This window comes from Crinia signifera, chromosome 7 (genome assembly GCF_055691185.1).
Source record: "Crinia signifera chromosome 7, ASM5569118v1, whole genome shotgun sequence".
Classification (NCBI taxonomy): Eukaryota; Metazoa; Chordata; class Amphibia; order Anura; family Myobatrachidae; genus Crinia; species Crinia signifera.
The window spans coordinates 150,316,040-150,333,510 of record NC_139223.1 but is presented as its reverse complement, the minus strand read 5'-3'; the positions used below and the strand labels follow the sequence as shown (position 1 = coordinate 150,333,510).

The following is a 17,471-nucleotide window of genomic DNA, read 5'->3' as shown; positions in this document are numbered from 1 at the left end:
TTCCTGTCAATCACCTTGCAACAGCTAGTGAAGGAAAAAAGTAGCAGGATTCCTTCGCTAGCAGGTGCTGCATTATTAATACATACAAGCAATGGGATTGCATATTACAATACGATTCTGATCCTGGGTGCAGATCATTGGACGAATGCCTGATGGCAAATGACTCCAGTGTCTCTGGCAGTTCTGCCTCTTGAAGGGAGCCTGGGAGCTACCCAGTCCACCACTGCATGCAGCATATGTCTACAAGTTGTCTGAATTGGTCCGAACACTAAATAGAGCAAATACACTGACCCCGGTGTGGTTTAGATGACATAGGTCAATAGTTAAAAGGTTGACCTGCATATAGTTGACACAGAAAAAAGGTTATCACGGACAAAAGATTGACACAGAAAAAGTCAAAACATTTAAAGGTTGACATTAATTTTTTACTTTTTTTGTCATTGACAACACCTGCGCATGCGGACCCCCAGTTTGTGTATCGCTTCCCTCGCCATTTCTCAGGCCAGATTTACCGTTCCAAGAGTCCAAGTCGGTGGTAAAGTATTAAAAAGTCCCAAAGAAAAAAACGTGAAAAACTCACATTGAGGTTTTTTATGTGTCGGCCATTGCCATGTCAACCTATTGCTTGTGATGATCGTTGACCACATGTTGTCGATCTATTCATTGTCTGCCATCAGGATACCCACTAACACTAAAGGTGTTATGATATGCGGCATCAACGAAATGGTTAACAATATCGGTGGTGTGGCAAAAATGACCCACGGATAAACTCTGAACAATATCATTCAGTGCCGGCACCCTTAGCGAACATACAGTCACTGACAATAGCTGCAGTTTGGACTGCGTGTTCAGCCAATCGGACGTATCGTTTACAATCCACAGGAGCGTGCAATATAACAATATAACGTACACACTGAATGATATGCGCAATGATATTGCTAATGATATAGTTATAATTAGCTCAGCTTGACTTTTATCTGCGAACAGGGGAAAAAAATCATTTGAAGGTCATAGCATGCATATTAGGCAAATTATAGATGTTACTTCAATGCTGATTGGTTGTCATGTGCAACTTCTGCAGGGGCTCACTTCTCACTACTTTATACATTTACCCCAGCGTTCATAAGTGCCTCCCACACTACATGTGTAGTGGTTCCCAGATTCCAAAGAATGTGATTGTGTGAACTTCAGCATCTTCAGTGATAATGATAGTCTGACTTCTGCAGCTAGCTCTATATACAGGTAGAAATGTAAAATAAATCGCGTTATTTATCGCTGTAAATAACGCAGAGATAATGGGCGGTATTCAATGAGAATACCTGCGAGGTGCAGCGAATCCTTTTTAGGATTCGCTGCACATTCGCCACGTTCCGGAGCCGGCGGGCTCCGGTATTCAACGTGTCAGGGGTTCGCTGCCCCTGACTGGTGAATATGAGCTCCTGTGGCGATTGCCGCAGGGAGCCTGAGGACGGTGCCAGGCAGAGAGATGGTAGTCTCTCTGCCTGCCCCAGAACTTTGTGGGGGGTAGGTGGGCTCCCCGGGTGCCAGGCAGCACAGGCTGCCCCCCGGGGGTGCCAGCAGGGGAGCGTATATTCACTACACCCGATCGTAACGATCGGGTGCAGTGAATATATGAATATGTAATGAGCGGCTCGGCTCCGGCGCGCCGTGCTGGCTGCTGTGTAAAAAAAAAAAAAAAAATTTAAATTAAATATATATTCATGTGCTTACAGCACATGAATAAAAGTAGCATGCCCCTCCTCAGAATAAAATTCCTGATTTTTTTACACCAAATGTAAAAAACAAAACACTTTATTTTAAAAGTTCACATTCCACTTCTCCATCAAAAGATAGCGATTGCTACTCGGTGAATCATGGCGAAAAAAACCTTCAAATGTATTCGCCATGTGGTCATTGAATAGGGTGATTCACCGTTTTAGTCAAAAATTCGCCTTACAGCACAAAATCGCCATAAAAACATGGCGAATCAGGCTCATTGAATACCGCCCAATGGGTGAAATGTAATAGGAATGAGACATTCAGAAAGTGAGAGATCTGGTAAGAAATTTCCAGGTTTTTTTAAAGCAGCAATCATTTACACTGCAACATCAAACTGGTTTTGCAGTGTAAATGATTGCCGCTTTAAAAAAAACTGGAGATTACTTACCAAATCTTTCACTTTCTAAATCTCTCATCCTATTACATTTCACCCAGTCACATTAACGATCAGAGCAGGTGAATAGTTTCACACGTGGGTTTTCTGAACTGAATCGCGTTGCCAGACATGCTGCAATACCGGCACTACCCACTGACAGCAGATGTGTGGCTGTGTGCTAGGCAAGTGTGTGTATGTATGAGAGCTATAGGGTTATGTTTCCCTGTGTGGCATCGTGTGCAAAGGAGGTGTAAGTGCAGCGTCAGAGGGTGGGACCGGGACAGTTCTGTCTCCCTTCCTGCTTAGTGAGTGAAAGCTGTGTATTAGTATCAATCTGCTCAGCAGCTACATAGTAACTCCTGCTCCATACACTGTGTCCCGGGCTGGGGAACGCTTCCCAGTACTGCCCAGCAGCTTCACTGGTGAGTAGTGTCAGAACACAGGGTTATCTGGGGTAACTGTTCCTGCATGTGACTGGGAGATGCCAAGGTGCTCTGGTGTAAAGTACAGCACTGTGTAGCAGTTGGAGCCCTGTAGTATACTCTTACCAAGGTCGTTTGTATACTATAAGCAGAAGAGTTGATTTTCTCTGTGTAGCACACATCATTAGTTTGCTGGTAAATAAAATAATAAAGACATCAAAATCATGGCTGTCCACTGATACATAACTTATCTTGTGTGCAGCTTTGTGTAACCTGGGGCTTGTCAGCTGCTGTGAGACTACAAGTGCCAGCACACCAACTGGGAAGTATTGTAATGGTTACACAACAGCTAAAGAGGGCCGGCTTGCCTGGAGATCCTGTGACTGGCAGGATAGGCTGGTACTGATTGTTCTACACAAGCTGGAGAGCCACAGACGACTCTTTTGTGTGTGTTGTATAGAGCATGGATTATTATGATTTAGTTAGTGTAAATGAGGGGCCTGTTTATTATCAGGGGCCAATACTTCCCAGATCATTTACTATCTGTCTTGCCACTAGTGACAGCAGTGAATACCTAACAATGAAGTATTGGGGTATGGGTACAAACTGGGACCGAATAGGACACCGCATCGCTGGACCGGACAGGCTCCATTCATCAATTTCTGTCATTCCAGGGCTTGTAGTGTCCGGTCTGTGGGGTGCCTGTGTGGAGGGTGTACTGTCGGGGGGGCTGTAATATCCCCTTCCCCATGTCCCTGGTGAAATCTATCACAGGCATTCCCCCCCCCCCCCCCCCCTGGTCAAGGACACCCCCGCGAGCCAGTGACACCTGTCGCCAAGGAAAGGAGGAGGGACAGAGCCTGCCTGTATGGTCCGGGCATGTAGCAAAAACCGGAGCGATCCGGACCACATGGGGAGGCTGTAGTATCCCCTTCCCCAGGTCCCTGGTGATAGCTATCACAGGAGTTTGCTGAATATTCTGCAGGAGTATGTATCATAGGATCTAGGTCGACATTGACAAGGAAACGTCAACATTAGTTTTTTATTTTATTTGTCATTGTCGACACCTGAGCACATGGTCCCCCAATTAGTGTAGCGTGTACCCGCGCATGGCTGGCTTCAGCCCTTCTGAGCGATTATCTTTAAAACATTTTGTATAGTGTGTGTGTGGGACATAAGACCCACTTAGTTTGAAAATATAGGCTATGTACTGAACGCTCCCTTTTTTATTATTATTATTATTTATAAAAGCATGATTCCTACTGTTTGGGAAGAGGGTTTCTGCCGATTCAACTAGTTATGTTTAATATGTGACCGTTTTTATTATCTACACTGTGTCTGTGTTTACTGTGTATGTATTGAGTGCTATGTTTTTAATCCCTATTACATACATACCTCTGTACACATAAACATACGTACACAAAGCTTGCGTACATACAGCTGACACACACACATAGTATACATACATACAGTCAACACACAAAAATAGTATACATACACATAGCCGACAGATACACGCACACACACACACAGGGGTCCCCCAGATGCCGCACGCTGAATGCCGGTCCGCCCACCCCCCTCGCGCGCTGCGTTGGTATGCACTCAATGCGAATGGACGTTTAACATAAACATCTAATCCCAGGCAATGTGGTAACACCCACGTCATCGCCGACCATTGAATGATGTGGTGAGTGCATGCACATCTAAAGTAACTCTCAGGGCACCTAAGATATGCCTGGACATTTGCCAGGAAGTGGGCGGACAGCTGACATCCGGGGTTGTAAGCTGCCTGCCGCCCACATCGCGGGACGATTACCATGGGAATGCCCATAAAACACTGGGTGTTCCCATGGGCGCGACTATCCACCGCCGCCCCCTGCCCTCAGTCTTGGCTGTGTGCACTCGGTATGCACATGCACAAATATGCGCCTGTTCATATGCCCAATATCGGTCCCCCGTGCACATTGGTGATACGAATCAGAATAACCCCCATAGTGTACATAAACACATAAGGCCTGATTCAGACCTGCTCACTAGGCTGCGTATATTCGCTGCCTATCATGCAGGTAAATGGCGAAACCCCCCCACCGAGCGAATTCCCGCACTAGCATGTGTATAAACCCCCTCCCCCCAAGCAGACAGTGTTGTCAGGGGTACGCCCAGCGTTTCCATGGTCTCCTACTTCCGCCCCCTGCCCGCCCTTCCTGGAGCAAATGCCCAGTTGAGTGTGAAACTCACCAAAGTTGTTGACTCCTGGGGCTTGCACAAGCACGTATTTGGACATGCACAAAGCTCCAACATCGGGACTGGGGACGAATTTTGACCTGAGCGATCAGGTCTGAATAGCCCCCATAGTGTACATACACACACACACACACACACACACACACCTGTTTCACATAAAAATAAGCATAATCTGTCAAACCCCATAAGCCACCATATATATGCTCCCTCCCAAATGACTCCCTGCTTTCCCAGCCAGTAAGTCCCTGGCTACCGGAGAATCAATATAGAGTGCTCGGGGACCAGCATCATTTATTAAAGATACAGCCCCTCCCAGCACCCTGCAGCTTCTGTCCCTCATGCAGCAGTCGCTGCCTCACCTGGCCAGCACAGCTCAGTAATACCTGAGATGAGCTGCATGGTGCGGCTCCCCCTACAGCCAGCGCAGCAGCCTCAGACTAAATAGAAAGAAGACGCTCTTCTGGGTTATAACTGCAGCCGGCTCTGCTCCGCTGCCTCGAAAAAAAAAATAGCAAAACCACAGACTTATTGGCAAGCAGGGGGTGTTTCAAGGTACTTTGTACCCCATCTGAAGATGCTCAAAGTCCGTTGGCATATAGGGCTTATTCTAGTTCACTCTTAGAGGCAAATTCCTTCTCAGATGGACAAAACCATGTGCACTGCAGGGGGGGGGGGGGGGGGCAGATGTAACAGGTGCAGATATAATTAGTTTTGGGTGAGTTATTTTGTTTCTGTGCAGGGAAAATACTGACTGCTTTATTTTTACACTGCAATATACAGTAGATCTCACTTTGCAGAAAAACCCCACCCAAATCTAACTCTCTTTGCACACGTTACATCTAACCCACCTGCAGTGCACATGGTTTTGTCCATCTAATGCTGTGTACACACGGTGCAATATGATTGCTAGCAATATATTGCCAGCAATCATATTGCTCAGTGTCTCCTTTTCATCAGCGATGAAAAGGAGACACTGCTACTGTCACGGGGCGGGGGGAGCAGCAGTCTCTGGTTGCTGCTATCACGCGGCGAGGGGGGGGGGGGTGAGAGACGGAGACCCGTACGGAGGAGGGAGCAGCAGCAGCGTCTGCTGCTGTCACGGAGAAGGAAGGGAGGGACGCGAAGGGAGGAGGGAGCAGCAGCAGAAGGGAATCCTTCTGCCGCTGACCTCCTGCTCAGCGCCGGGGGAAGTCGCTGGTCGCAGGAGCATGCTCCAGCGGCCATTAGGGAGTGCACACGGGAGCGCGCAGCCGGCGATTTATCGCCGGCAGCACTCCAAATCACTGGCAATATGGTCGCTCAGCGACCATATTTCCAGCGATTTCAGCCAATATCGCCCCCGTGTGTACACACCTTAAGAAGGAATTTGCCTCTAAGAGTGAACTAGAATAAGGCCCATAGTCACAGACATGACTGCAACAACAAGGTACTAAAACAGTCGTAACAGCGTACAGAGCTAGCTTCTTGATGAACTCTAGTGTGCACATGTCTGCTCCATCGGTGTAACCCCTGTCTGCCTGCCCTCCCCTTTAGAATGTAAGCTCTCATGACCAGAACCCTCTATTTTTTCTACTCTTATTTAAATAATCTCTACTTCATACTCCCTTTGACGCCATCAAAACGCATTGGTTTTCCACCACCCTGATACTGATTTCACTGACGTCTGCTAATGAAGTTTATATACCCTGTACTTGTCCGACATAGGGGTATATTCAGGTGAGATATATTGCGAGCAGCGCCGATAGCTCGCCATCAGTAATCCCCTTCATTCATTGTTTCCACCTCGCCCTGAGGCTAGGTCGAAACGATGAGTGTGGCCATAAAAATGCCCGGACCTGCTGCATTTGCGCCGTTTAAGGGATTTTGCAGGAACATGAATATGGCGAGCGGGTTTGGTGGTGAGGATAGCTTGTTTTTGGTGATCCTCAATAAAAACAAGCCATCCTCGCCATACAAACCCCCTCGCCGCCTGAATTGAATATACCCCATTGTTTTGATCTGTAACTCACTGTTTTTATTTGACATATTTGTTTTTCTACTCCTATAAATGGGCGCTGCAGAACCCTGGTGGTGCCATATGAATAATAATAGTATGTATGATGATGGAAAAACATGACTTTCCTAGTGCCTGAGCAGCTTCATGTTCTCAGACTTCACCTCCTACATTTCCATGTGGAATGAACAGAGCAGGAGAGGAAAACAGTGACCTTATCACTTGTGGCGTTATGGTAATGAGAACTAAGTGGCATGTGACTGGGACAGTGCATTCATGTGGAGAAGGGAAGGAAAGCCCCAGACTGAGTAAATAGTGTTATTTGCCCCCAGTTGTACTGAGGGCTCGCATTCTGATTTGGAAGTGCTTAAAAAAGCACGTCTGTGTCTGGCTATAACCATACAGTGTCCCCCTTGCATGGAAACATGGTTTGTTCCAGATACTGTGCCAAGTTACTTTTTTTTTTTGCTTTTATTCCAAATCAGAATCTGACCCACAGTACACAAGATTGTCATGCACACCTCTGCATAAAATTCTGTTTATTTATCCCATCCTTTCTTGGTCACATTCCATTATGTATATTGTGGGAAATCTGATGTACGACTCCACCAGCTCTGTCCTGTACTCCACAGAGAACCTTCCTTGCCTGGATCCAGCAATAACTGGACCCTGATTGCTGCAGTTTCAGTGAGTTCATTCACTGAAAAGTCTAGAAATCTCCCTGATTGCACCTTACCCCCAAATGTTTTTCCAAGGGCCTGAATGGCCTCAGGCTCTTTTAGTAACTGCGTGGAGGCTCATTTATATTTTGGCTGTAAGTCCGTTTTCGGGTGCAGCAGTATACACCGCACTAATAAAGGTGGCTGTCACGATCTACCCAAAATGCTTTTTCAAAAGTAGGCAAGTATGGTCTGGAAGCCTACTGGATTCATAGCTATGGTGCATCCAAAGGTCTCCAATTCGTACAGAATTTGCCAAATACTGAATTTAAGCTGGGGTACATTCCCTATTACAATTAAGCAGAAGGAGGCATAAATATTTAGCTTTTAGGAGGGTTGATTCCGTAAACTTTCACCTTACCTCTTTAGAAGGTTTGATACATCTCCCCCCAAGATAAATGGAGGTGGTATCCGTGACAACCAACCACATTCTAGTAATCATTTAACTGGTACAGTCTTTAAGATGTATTATTGGTTTCTATGGGCAACAGATCCACCAATTATTATTATTATTATTATTATTATTATTATTATTATTATTTATAAGGTTTGACTTGTGCACTATGGTGACGTTGAAACTGGTCTCTGGCTTTCTATTTAAGTTGAGCAGTGATGTAGCGTGTAATGGGAGGGATTTTAAAATAGACTGGGGTCTATTTACTAAGATGGGAGTCAGTGGAGGAACTTGTGGGTGTTGAGCCTAGGTGCAAAAATATAATTAGGCCCCCCTCCTTCATGCCAACTCAAGTTCACAATATGCAACACGACAGGGTGTGACAGGGACAGAAGTGGGCCCATTAGTCCTCAGGGGCCCTGGTGCACTGCAGCAAAGTTAGTTCCACCTCTGATGGGAATTCTATTGAATATGGAAGGTTGCTATGGGAAACCAATCAGATTCTATCTATTATGTTCTAGAATTGATTGGTCGCTATGGGCAACACCCATCTTCAGTGGAACCTCAAACTTAGTAAATAAACCCCACAGTGTCTAGATAGTCAGCCACATGAAAAGGCCGACATGAGTTTTTCAATTATTTTTTTTTGGTGTCAAAGTTGCCTCGGTTTTGCTTCGCTCGGCACACTTTACCGTTCTCAACTGTAGTCTATGTCAACTTATGTCAACCTATTCCCTATCTAGACATAGGTCTACATATCAAATGCAACAGCTTGTATCAGAGTTGAGGAATCATTGGTAGTAAACTTCAGCCAGTTTTTGGGGGATTGTACCATTCTGTTGGCTACACATGAAATGAATCACTAAATTCTTATAAATGGTACCTTTGATCTATTTTGCATTGGAAGCAAGCGTATTCATAAGATGGGCACTGGAAAATAGTGTGTGCTGCTGTCGGAATTGCATAGCATTAGGGTCATGCCATGTCAGTTCAACCAGGTGCATCCACCAACCGTCTCAGATTTTTAAGAAACTATTTAGCTAAGAGAGCATATCAAAACAACGAATTCAGCCAAATATCTCAACTGACAATTAGTTTATTAAATATTGATTTTTCAATGTATTCATTTATTTACTAATTGTGGCTCCCTTATCCAGTTTATTAGAAGTATCACAGGTGTTTTATTAAGGAATCACCACAAAATTGGGACCCCTAAGGTCAATTTTCCTCATGAATCCAAAATTCCAAACCAGATTGTCATATTGCGAACCCTAAAGCAGATGAATCAATCAACCTTAGAAATCTCAATTTGTTTAGGTGCTTAACAAAGATATACATTACTATCACAAAAAGCATGGTACTTTGTTTAATAGTGGAGTGAAAAAATAATAATAATATAAAGTTGACATTCAATTACTGATGTACCCTGTACGTAATTAACAATTACATTGAAAAACTATAACATAACCTAAGTTACAACAATGGCATTATTTTTCCCTTTGTTGCAATGATCTGTAATTTCCTTAAACTGCCTTCCAGTACTTCCATGGATAGTAGGCACTTCTGTTTCTCAGAGGATGTGTTAAAATGAACAAAACACATCTCTTGAAGGCCAGGACAACACACTTGTTGATTGGTTTAGTTTCATGGAGTGTACCAGCACATCGTGTTCCTCCTCATTACATTGAATAATATACCCAATGTACCAGATGTTATTGTACACTTCTGCTATGTATGTTCCAGATTGCAGATCACGGTGATCATAAGGACACTAACTTTGGCTCCTGCTGTCTTCATGTTGTCTGATGACAATTGACGTACAGTATGTAGCTCATCATTACTAATAGGCCGAAATCTGTGATGAGTATGTGTTCCTGCTACAGCTTGGTTTTGCAGTCTTTTTTTGCCATGTACATTTTCATTTACCCAGTTTACAGGTTCAAAAGGTGTCAAGAGGTGATGAGTTTCCACTGTGTGCAGACTAGTGCAAGTAGCTAGACAGTTAACTGTCACACGGACTCCTACCATGAGATGTGCCAAAGAATGTCGAAGTCATCCTTTTATGGAAGGATAAATTCAAAAAGTTTTTGCAGGTCATGTATTGTGCACTAGCAGCATCACTAAAGTAGTGAACATACTACAATTTCAGTAATAGTTTTGCTAAGTGTGTCAAAACTACCCTTAATGAAGGCATGCACTGTATCCCCACATGGTCACGGGTATCACTTATAATGTAAAGACTCACACACTTGAAATTGTCAATGCAATTTTGCCGACACTATTGAGCAAATGGGTGGAGTGTTGCTTGTAAAGTGTCCCAGTGTAATACTTAAATTGCATCCTGACCTACAATAGCTTCTGTTTCTGTGCAAATGGTTTTCTTCAACTGTCGTACAGTAGGTATTCAGCCTGTGACTTTGCTTTATACAGATCATTGCATCATCAACAGTACTAGTACTGTACTACAAATAACTACATGGGATTTTTCCACAGTACTAGTGATTGTAACCAATTTACTTAAGTCAGTGTGGCCCCACTATAAACAATTGTGTCTTCATCATCCAAGTCGCTATCATAAAACCATTTTTTAAACTATTTTTTCAAGTGCTTCCAAAACTGGACATTTAACAAGTTTTAAGACTGAAGAACAAATAAGGATTTGCTGTTAGGTCTTTGGAGTCCATCTTTAGTGGTAGAGCAGCAATCAAAATTAAAATTTTGGTGACTTTCGCAAACGCACAGCAGCATTCTTCCTTGCAGCAACATTAAATGCCCCATACATTAGTTTGACTTGTCTTAAGGGCAAGTCTGACCTGATTTACCTGGAACTCACATAGGTCTGGCACTTGATATGCTAATTTTATACATGGGAAGGGAAGTCGCATGGGATAAATTGTGGGTGCATTTTAGCACTGATGTCTGCACATAAAGGGCCAAATGTAATAGGGTGAGAGATTTTGGGAGAGTTTTTTAAAGCAGCAATCAATTACATGGCAAAAATCAACCTGGTTTTGCAGTGTAATTGATTGCTGCTTAAAAAAAAGGGGGCAAAATCTCTCACTTTCTGAAACTCTCACCCTATTACATTTGGCCCAAAATGTATCATATATGCAGCACTTCTGACCTCCGACCCAATGCACACAGGTCAGAGTGGATGTCAAACACCTGCGATTTGGCCCGATTTCTCAGCCCGATCCATCGAAATCGGTCCAAATTGCACTAGTGTATGGGGGCCTTAACACAACCAGTAGGTCATAAGGAACAAAACAACTTGAATGTCTGGAAAGTGGTCTTTGGAAGCAAGACAAAGCTCTCAGACAATGGAAAGGTAATCTGATTGTTCACTCAATTTAAGTTATGTACTCAAGTTATTTTTAAGTTTTGTGTGTTAATTATGTAAGCTGTACAACAGCAATAGAACGACAACATAATTTTTTTTTTCATTTGCAAAATGATTGACAGGCAGGGGCTGGGATTTGTGGGCAGCAATGAGGGTGACGTGATCCCGTTTGCAGTTTCTGTAGAACCATAGGGTTTGGCACTAAGTGGAGAGTGGATCACATGTGGGGAGATCTGAGTAGTGCCGGGCATTCACTTGGATGGCACTAGATATGCCACCATGCGTGGTGCAGAACATGCCTCATGGCACCTCACAGTAAAGGTGGTACATTAAGTTTACTGATTTAATATTTCTGAATTAACTTTTTGAAAGTAGGCAGGTACAGTATGACCCACAATACTGCTGCTTTTCAAGGGCTGAGCTGATATAGCAAGGCATTCCTTGCTGGATGTGGAATAGATGTGGAATAGATGTGGGGTTGTGAATCCACAATGTGCAATTGAAGTATAAAAAGACTTGTAATCCGTCACCCCTTTCTGTGTACTCTGCGAAGCAGTGTCTTGTTTTATGGTTTGTCATTTGTTGGTTCTATGTGTTGGTTACCATAGGTTATTATATGCTGTGCATATTTGTTAATTGTTCTGTAAATTAGACAAGTTCTTCTTAAATATTGCTAGGTGGAATGTGTAATCAGAGATGAGAAAGAACAAGCGGTATGGCTTAAACATTAAGCAAATTGTTACACAAGTACCCTGGATTAGATTCCTAGGCACCTCCTACTCAGGAGCCAATGGCCACTAACCGCCAAAAAGTACACTCAGTGCCAATGGAGGGAGGACAGTTGGCACCAACTGCCAAAGGAGGGGAAGCCCACGTAAAGCTGGGTACATAGATATAGCAAAAACAAAGTAGACTGTATTAAAAAATAAATAAATCCCGAGCAGTGTGAAAAAATACACATCCTATTACCTCTGGTTATTTGTACCCAAAGCCTAGCACATCCTTGTAACTGATCTAGAATACCAATTTGTTACAAACAATAGTAAAGGACCTGCTGTACTCCAAAGAAAATAACTCGGTACTTATGTAATATCTGGGCTCCTGTTTTTCTTATGAGATCGCGGGGCTCGCTGCGCTCACCACGCTTCGGGCACGGTGGCTCGCTGCGCTCGCCACACTATATAAAATCAACTCCATGCGTAGTTGGATAGTAGGGGTATGAAAAAATGGGGTGCATTTAACATGGGAGCCCAGATAATACATAAGTACCAATAACTCATTTAATTCTCTAAGGGATTGAGCATCCTCTTCTAATGGCTGGTCCCACCCCTCAGGTGATGTGCTACGCAACCTCTATGGTGACTGGTCATAGTGGGCTCCTATGATTGCATTCCCTGGTGGGCCCTTCATGCGCCAGGCCAACGCTGTGTATGTATGTACCTAACTGTGCATAGTTTGTATATTCTCCCCGCGCTTGCATGGGTTTCCTCCGGGTAATCCGGTTTCCTCCCACATTCCAAAAATATACTGGTAGGTTAATTGGCTTCCAACATTAATTAACCCTAGAATGTCTGTGAGTGCAAATGTGGTAGAGAATATAGATTGTAAGCTCCACTGGGGGGGCAGGGACTGATGTGAATGTTCAAATGTTCTCTGTAAAGCGCTATATAAATAACTGGTAATAAATAAATAAATGTATGTACTGTATGTGTGTCACTTATAAATTAGGGCTGTATCCACCCTAATGAGATCATACTTATTAAACATCAGAATAGTGATGTTCCACCTATACTTTCCCAATGGGCACCATAGGAGTTCACTTAATTAAAATGAGTAAACAGGAAGCCTTTCAATTATTTCATACTGTGGAAAGACAGCACATTATGCAACCAGCATCCCTGTGTCATTCCTGAAACATGAGCCATCTACAGTACATACATATGTAGGTTCGGAATGCTGTGCCTTGCACATCTATTGTACCATAGACAATTGTGGTGTCTGCAAGCAATCACTTGGCTCTCGCTCGGTAGGCTAAAGTTAGAAGGGTTTAACATTGGACTGAAAGTGATTTCAGTTGACCATAAAATAAAATTTAGTTAGTCGTGTAGTGCACAGGGTGTCTTGGCACAGTCTGGTCAAGGTATACGAATATCCTAAATAGGTGAATGCCATCTGGAATTAGCTGTTAGGTTGAATTTGTATAAAAGTAAGCAGAAGGAACTGCAGTCATCATAAAAGACTAAGTGGTTGCTGGAACAGGAAAAGCAGGTAATACTGCTTTATTAACAGCTCTTTGAACTTCTACAAACATATGTGTTCTTGCATGATTTCTGTACAGGATATATTGGCCTTATAAAGTTGCAGTGTGTTCAGTAGGAACTGTTTTACTTCCTTTGCGTATTGTGACTGCGCCATGGTGGTACAGCTGCAAAACCTCTTTCTGTACTTCCAATAGTCTAGCCTACTGGTTCCCAACATCGATCCTCAAGTACTCCCAGCGGTTCACATTTTGCAAGTCATCCGGGAGGTACACTCATTACTAACTGATACATTTTAAAAGATCCACAGTTGGAGCTAATTATTTCACTTGCAATTCTGTGTGGAGACCTGGAAACCGTGAACTGTTGGTGGTACTTGAGGATCAGGGTTGGTAACCACTGGTCTAACCAAACCTCCAGTACCACCTTCTCATTGGATAAAGATACATGGGTATAAATTCTATCCATTGAACACAATACGGGATGGTGTAGTTTGCATGTTGAATTTCTTCATTGTGGTAAACAGAAGTAACACATATTAAGATACTATGAGGAGCAGAAATGGTTTTATAATAATATATCTTGGCAATGCACACCATGTAAAAACCACAGGTTGGTAAATTGCTTTGTTTTTTTTTTATTTGGTAACTTATCATCCATGGGTGCTGCTGTCCATCTCCATTTCCATTAGGAATTTTGCACAGTTTAAGTTGATTTTGCATAATTTCATGGGAGTCAACTTCTCTCAGAGATATACCAGATTGCTTAGATTCCCATTCCAACAATAACTTGGACCTTCAGTAACTGGAACATAGGGGGTTATTTAGACCTGATCACACAGCTGCAAATTTGCAGGCTTGTACATAGTGGGATTTCACTCTGGATGGGCGGTGACTAGTAGCAAACTAGCAGCCGTGTTCCATCGGCTAAATTCTGCATGTTGGACTCAAGAGTTCCGTCTGCCAGTGCTTGGAGCTGACATTTTCTCAAAGTGCTGGTGATCCAGATCTCCGTATGTAGTGTTCATTCTAGCACCCGCTATCTTTGAAAACCCATGCAGTTCCTCTTCCCTGCCTGGGGTGTCGCTGTCTGCTGTAGTGCTTCTAGCACAGTGTGGTCTGTATATCATCACTGATATGCAAACCAGACCTGTGCTAGAAACACCACAGCAGACACTGACACCCCAGGCAGTGAACAGGAACTGCATGGGTTTTCAAAGGTAGCGGGTGCTAGAATGAACACTAGTATGCTTACAATGACCCAGGTAACATCATCCACACAGTAGCCTACCTGATTCATTGGTAGCTGGCATGGTCAAATTCCTAGATGGCTGGACCATGGTCATTTTGATGTGGCCATTTCCCACTAAACCTCGACCCAGGGTGTTGGCTGTAAAAGTAATCTTAAAATCGTTGCCCCAGCGATAAACCGGATTAGAAGTTTGATGGAAAATGGGGACTCCTTCCCCCTAAAGTTTTTGTAACCTCTGAAATGCATCTTCTTCGTGCAGGAAATTATTAGTTTTGATTGTTCCAATCACGTTATTTTTTTCATGTAACCATTCAAAAAAAGCTTTGTAATGAGGAGCAAGAATCTGACCCACTCTTTTTTTCATTGACTCCAGAGAATGTTTGATCTGCCAAAATCAAGGAGGGAGATTGACCATTAATTCCACTTTGTCCCAATCGCCTATTTGTGATCTTCTGATGATACTGTGTACTCACATGAGAGCCTCTCTGCACAACCAAAACCCCGCCACCCACTATGAGATTCTTGCTAATCTTGTTATGCCCCTGGCTGTATAATGACAGTGATCTTGTGCTTCTATAGCTGGAGGCATGCCTACAATTATTTGTTTCTGCCGCCATGCCCCTGTACCACCCCTCATCTCCACTGCTGCCCTCTTTGACATGCCACCCCCTTTAAACAGCCTGGAAGGCAGCAAGAATGCCCTAGGGCCGCCTGTTTGTGATTAGCAGATAGCGCTTCCATTGCCAATGCCAGTACACAAATGCACTGGCTCACTTGGTGGGTGGGGAATTTTTCAGGAGGCTGCCGTCTGTAGGGTACTGAATTTAAAGAACCAATAGATCATTTTCTTTGCAATTTAAGCTTTTAAAGTAACAAACACAGGGAAGTATGACAATAAAAATTCTTCCTGAATGTTAAGGCCCTTAAACAGTTGTGATATCCCATAAGACTCCAGCAAGTTTCTTATTCCATGGAGAAAATACTGAGGAAAAGACTAAGGAGGGTGTGTTCTACAAAAAATGGCCTCCCACCTCCAGCTCACTGAAGGCTATATGATTTGGATAGAGTTAGAGGTGTTTTTTTTTTTAAGACAATAGTACAGAAGTAAAGGAGGTTAGATATTTTGGCATAGCATTCTCCTTTATGGCAGAATGTAAATGTTGTTACTTTGTAATGGGCAGGCCAGTAGAGGCTCCTGAATCTAGAGGTAGTTCACTAGACCTTTCCATGTCCATCCAGAAAGCTCAGTCCCCTGGTGGCCGATAAAGCAATTCAGGGTAAACTGTGTCATCCGATCCTGATGCCGCAGCCATCAAGTATGCAGTTTAGCTTGGTTTCACATTGCTATAATGTTCTCATTCTGTGTTTACCCACTTTCTGTATTTCCAGTCTTGACAAGCCACATTTGTGTATCGCTTCTGCATTAAATATACTTGGCATCAGTTCCCTAGTTTGCTTCTAAAGAGTAGAAAGACAATAAAAGTGTAGCGGTGCTTGATATGCTGTCATGTTTAGTCCTCTGGTTGCATGTATAGAATCAGGCAGGAAATAATTTAATAGGATTGACAGATAAAAAAATATTAAATAGTTGACAACAAACAAAAGGGTGTGAAAAAGTATTTTGTGTAGACATATGCATTATCCCCATCAATGTGTATGGACTGTTTCCAGGCAATTTCAAAGACGGTAACACATGTTCACAAATGTTTTCTGCCCACACGTACATATGGCTGATGAATAGAGAGAATTTACTGGCTAACTACCATGGTGCAGCCATAGGCGCCTTCTTTCTTTATTCACATTCATTTATGTAGCGCTTGCATGCTACGCACCACTTTACAATTTCCCTTTTGCAGACACTAGAACGACCCTAGAAAGGAAGTTGGTAATTGGGGTGACTAGAAATTAAAGCTATTATTTATTTATTTTTTGGATACAGAAATTTTAGATACTATAAAAAAAATCTGCTGTGGTTGATTTTCTCTAGAGTGGAAACTGCATGCACATTCTGATCTACATTATGGCTTACATGTTCCTTACACTGTATATTTTTATGTACAACAAAACCCTTTTTCACTGACTGTTTAGCTGAAGAGAGCAATAATTGCCCTATCTCCATATGTACTAAGCTGAAAAGACAGGCGTAATCACATTTTTTCTACTCCTTCTGCAGCCACCATGGCTAGCGTTGGGTTTGCAGATCTACAATTTATGGAGATGAGAAGCCCCTCAGATGGGTGTGGTTTATTAGATAGACAGTCACATGACACATGAAAAGAAGGTCTACATGAGTTTAAAAAAAAAAAATTGTCACTGTCGTCGTGGACCGCCAATTAGTGTAGCGCGTACCCTCGCATGACTCTGGCTCGGTCCCTTGCTGCACTCAGCACACTATTGTGTTCTCCCTCTATGCTGACATGGATGAAGAAGTAAAGGCCCCGATACATTAGGCCAGGGGCTCCCAAACTTTTTTAATTACGGCACCCTACAGTATAAGAATATTTTTCATGGCACCCCTAGGCCAAAAGTTTGTTACTGAGAATTTCAGGAAAAAAATATTAATTTAAATAAATTGTGATTAAATGTTATCCTTAGGTCCAGCGATGTGGTGATGAACATAATTCACTTCTGTTTACCCACATATTTTATGATTGGAAGCCACAAGAAATGATTGTGCCTGTTTTATTGACCATAA

At 43.1% G+C, this 17,471-nt stretch overlaps 1 protein-coding gene across 2 annotated transcripts in view; it reads left to right on the top strand.

Annotated features, from left to right (window-relative positions):
- Positions 1–17,471, top strand: part of TANK (TRAF family member associated NFKB activator) — a 79,551-nt gene that overhangs the window by 29,805 nt on the left and 32,275 nt on the right. The window contains exon 1 of one of the 2 annotated variants that reach the window (XM_083153953.1): positions 2,397–2,577. The exons of the other annotated variant lie outside the window; for it this stretch is intronic. The gene's annotated coding sequence lies outside the window, so the exon portion shown is untranslated. Of the gene's footprint in view, positions 1–2,396; positions 2,578–17,471 lie in introns of those variants that run through there. 2 annotated transcript variants of the gene reach the window in all.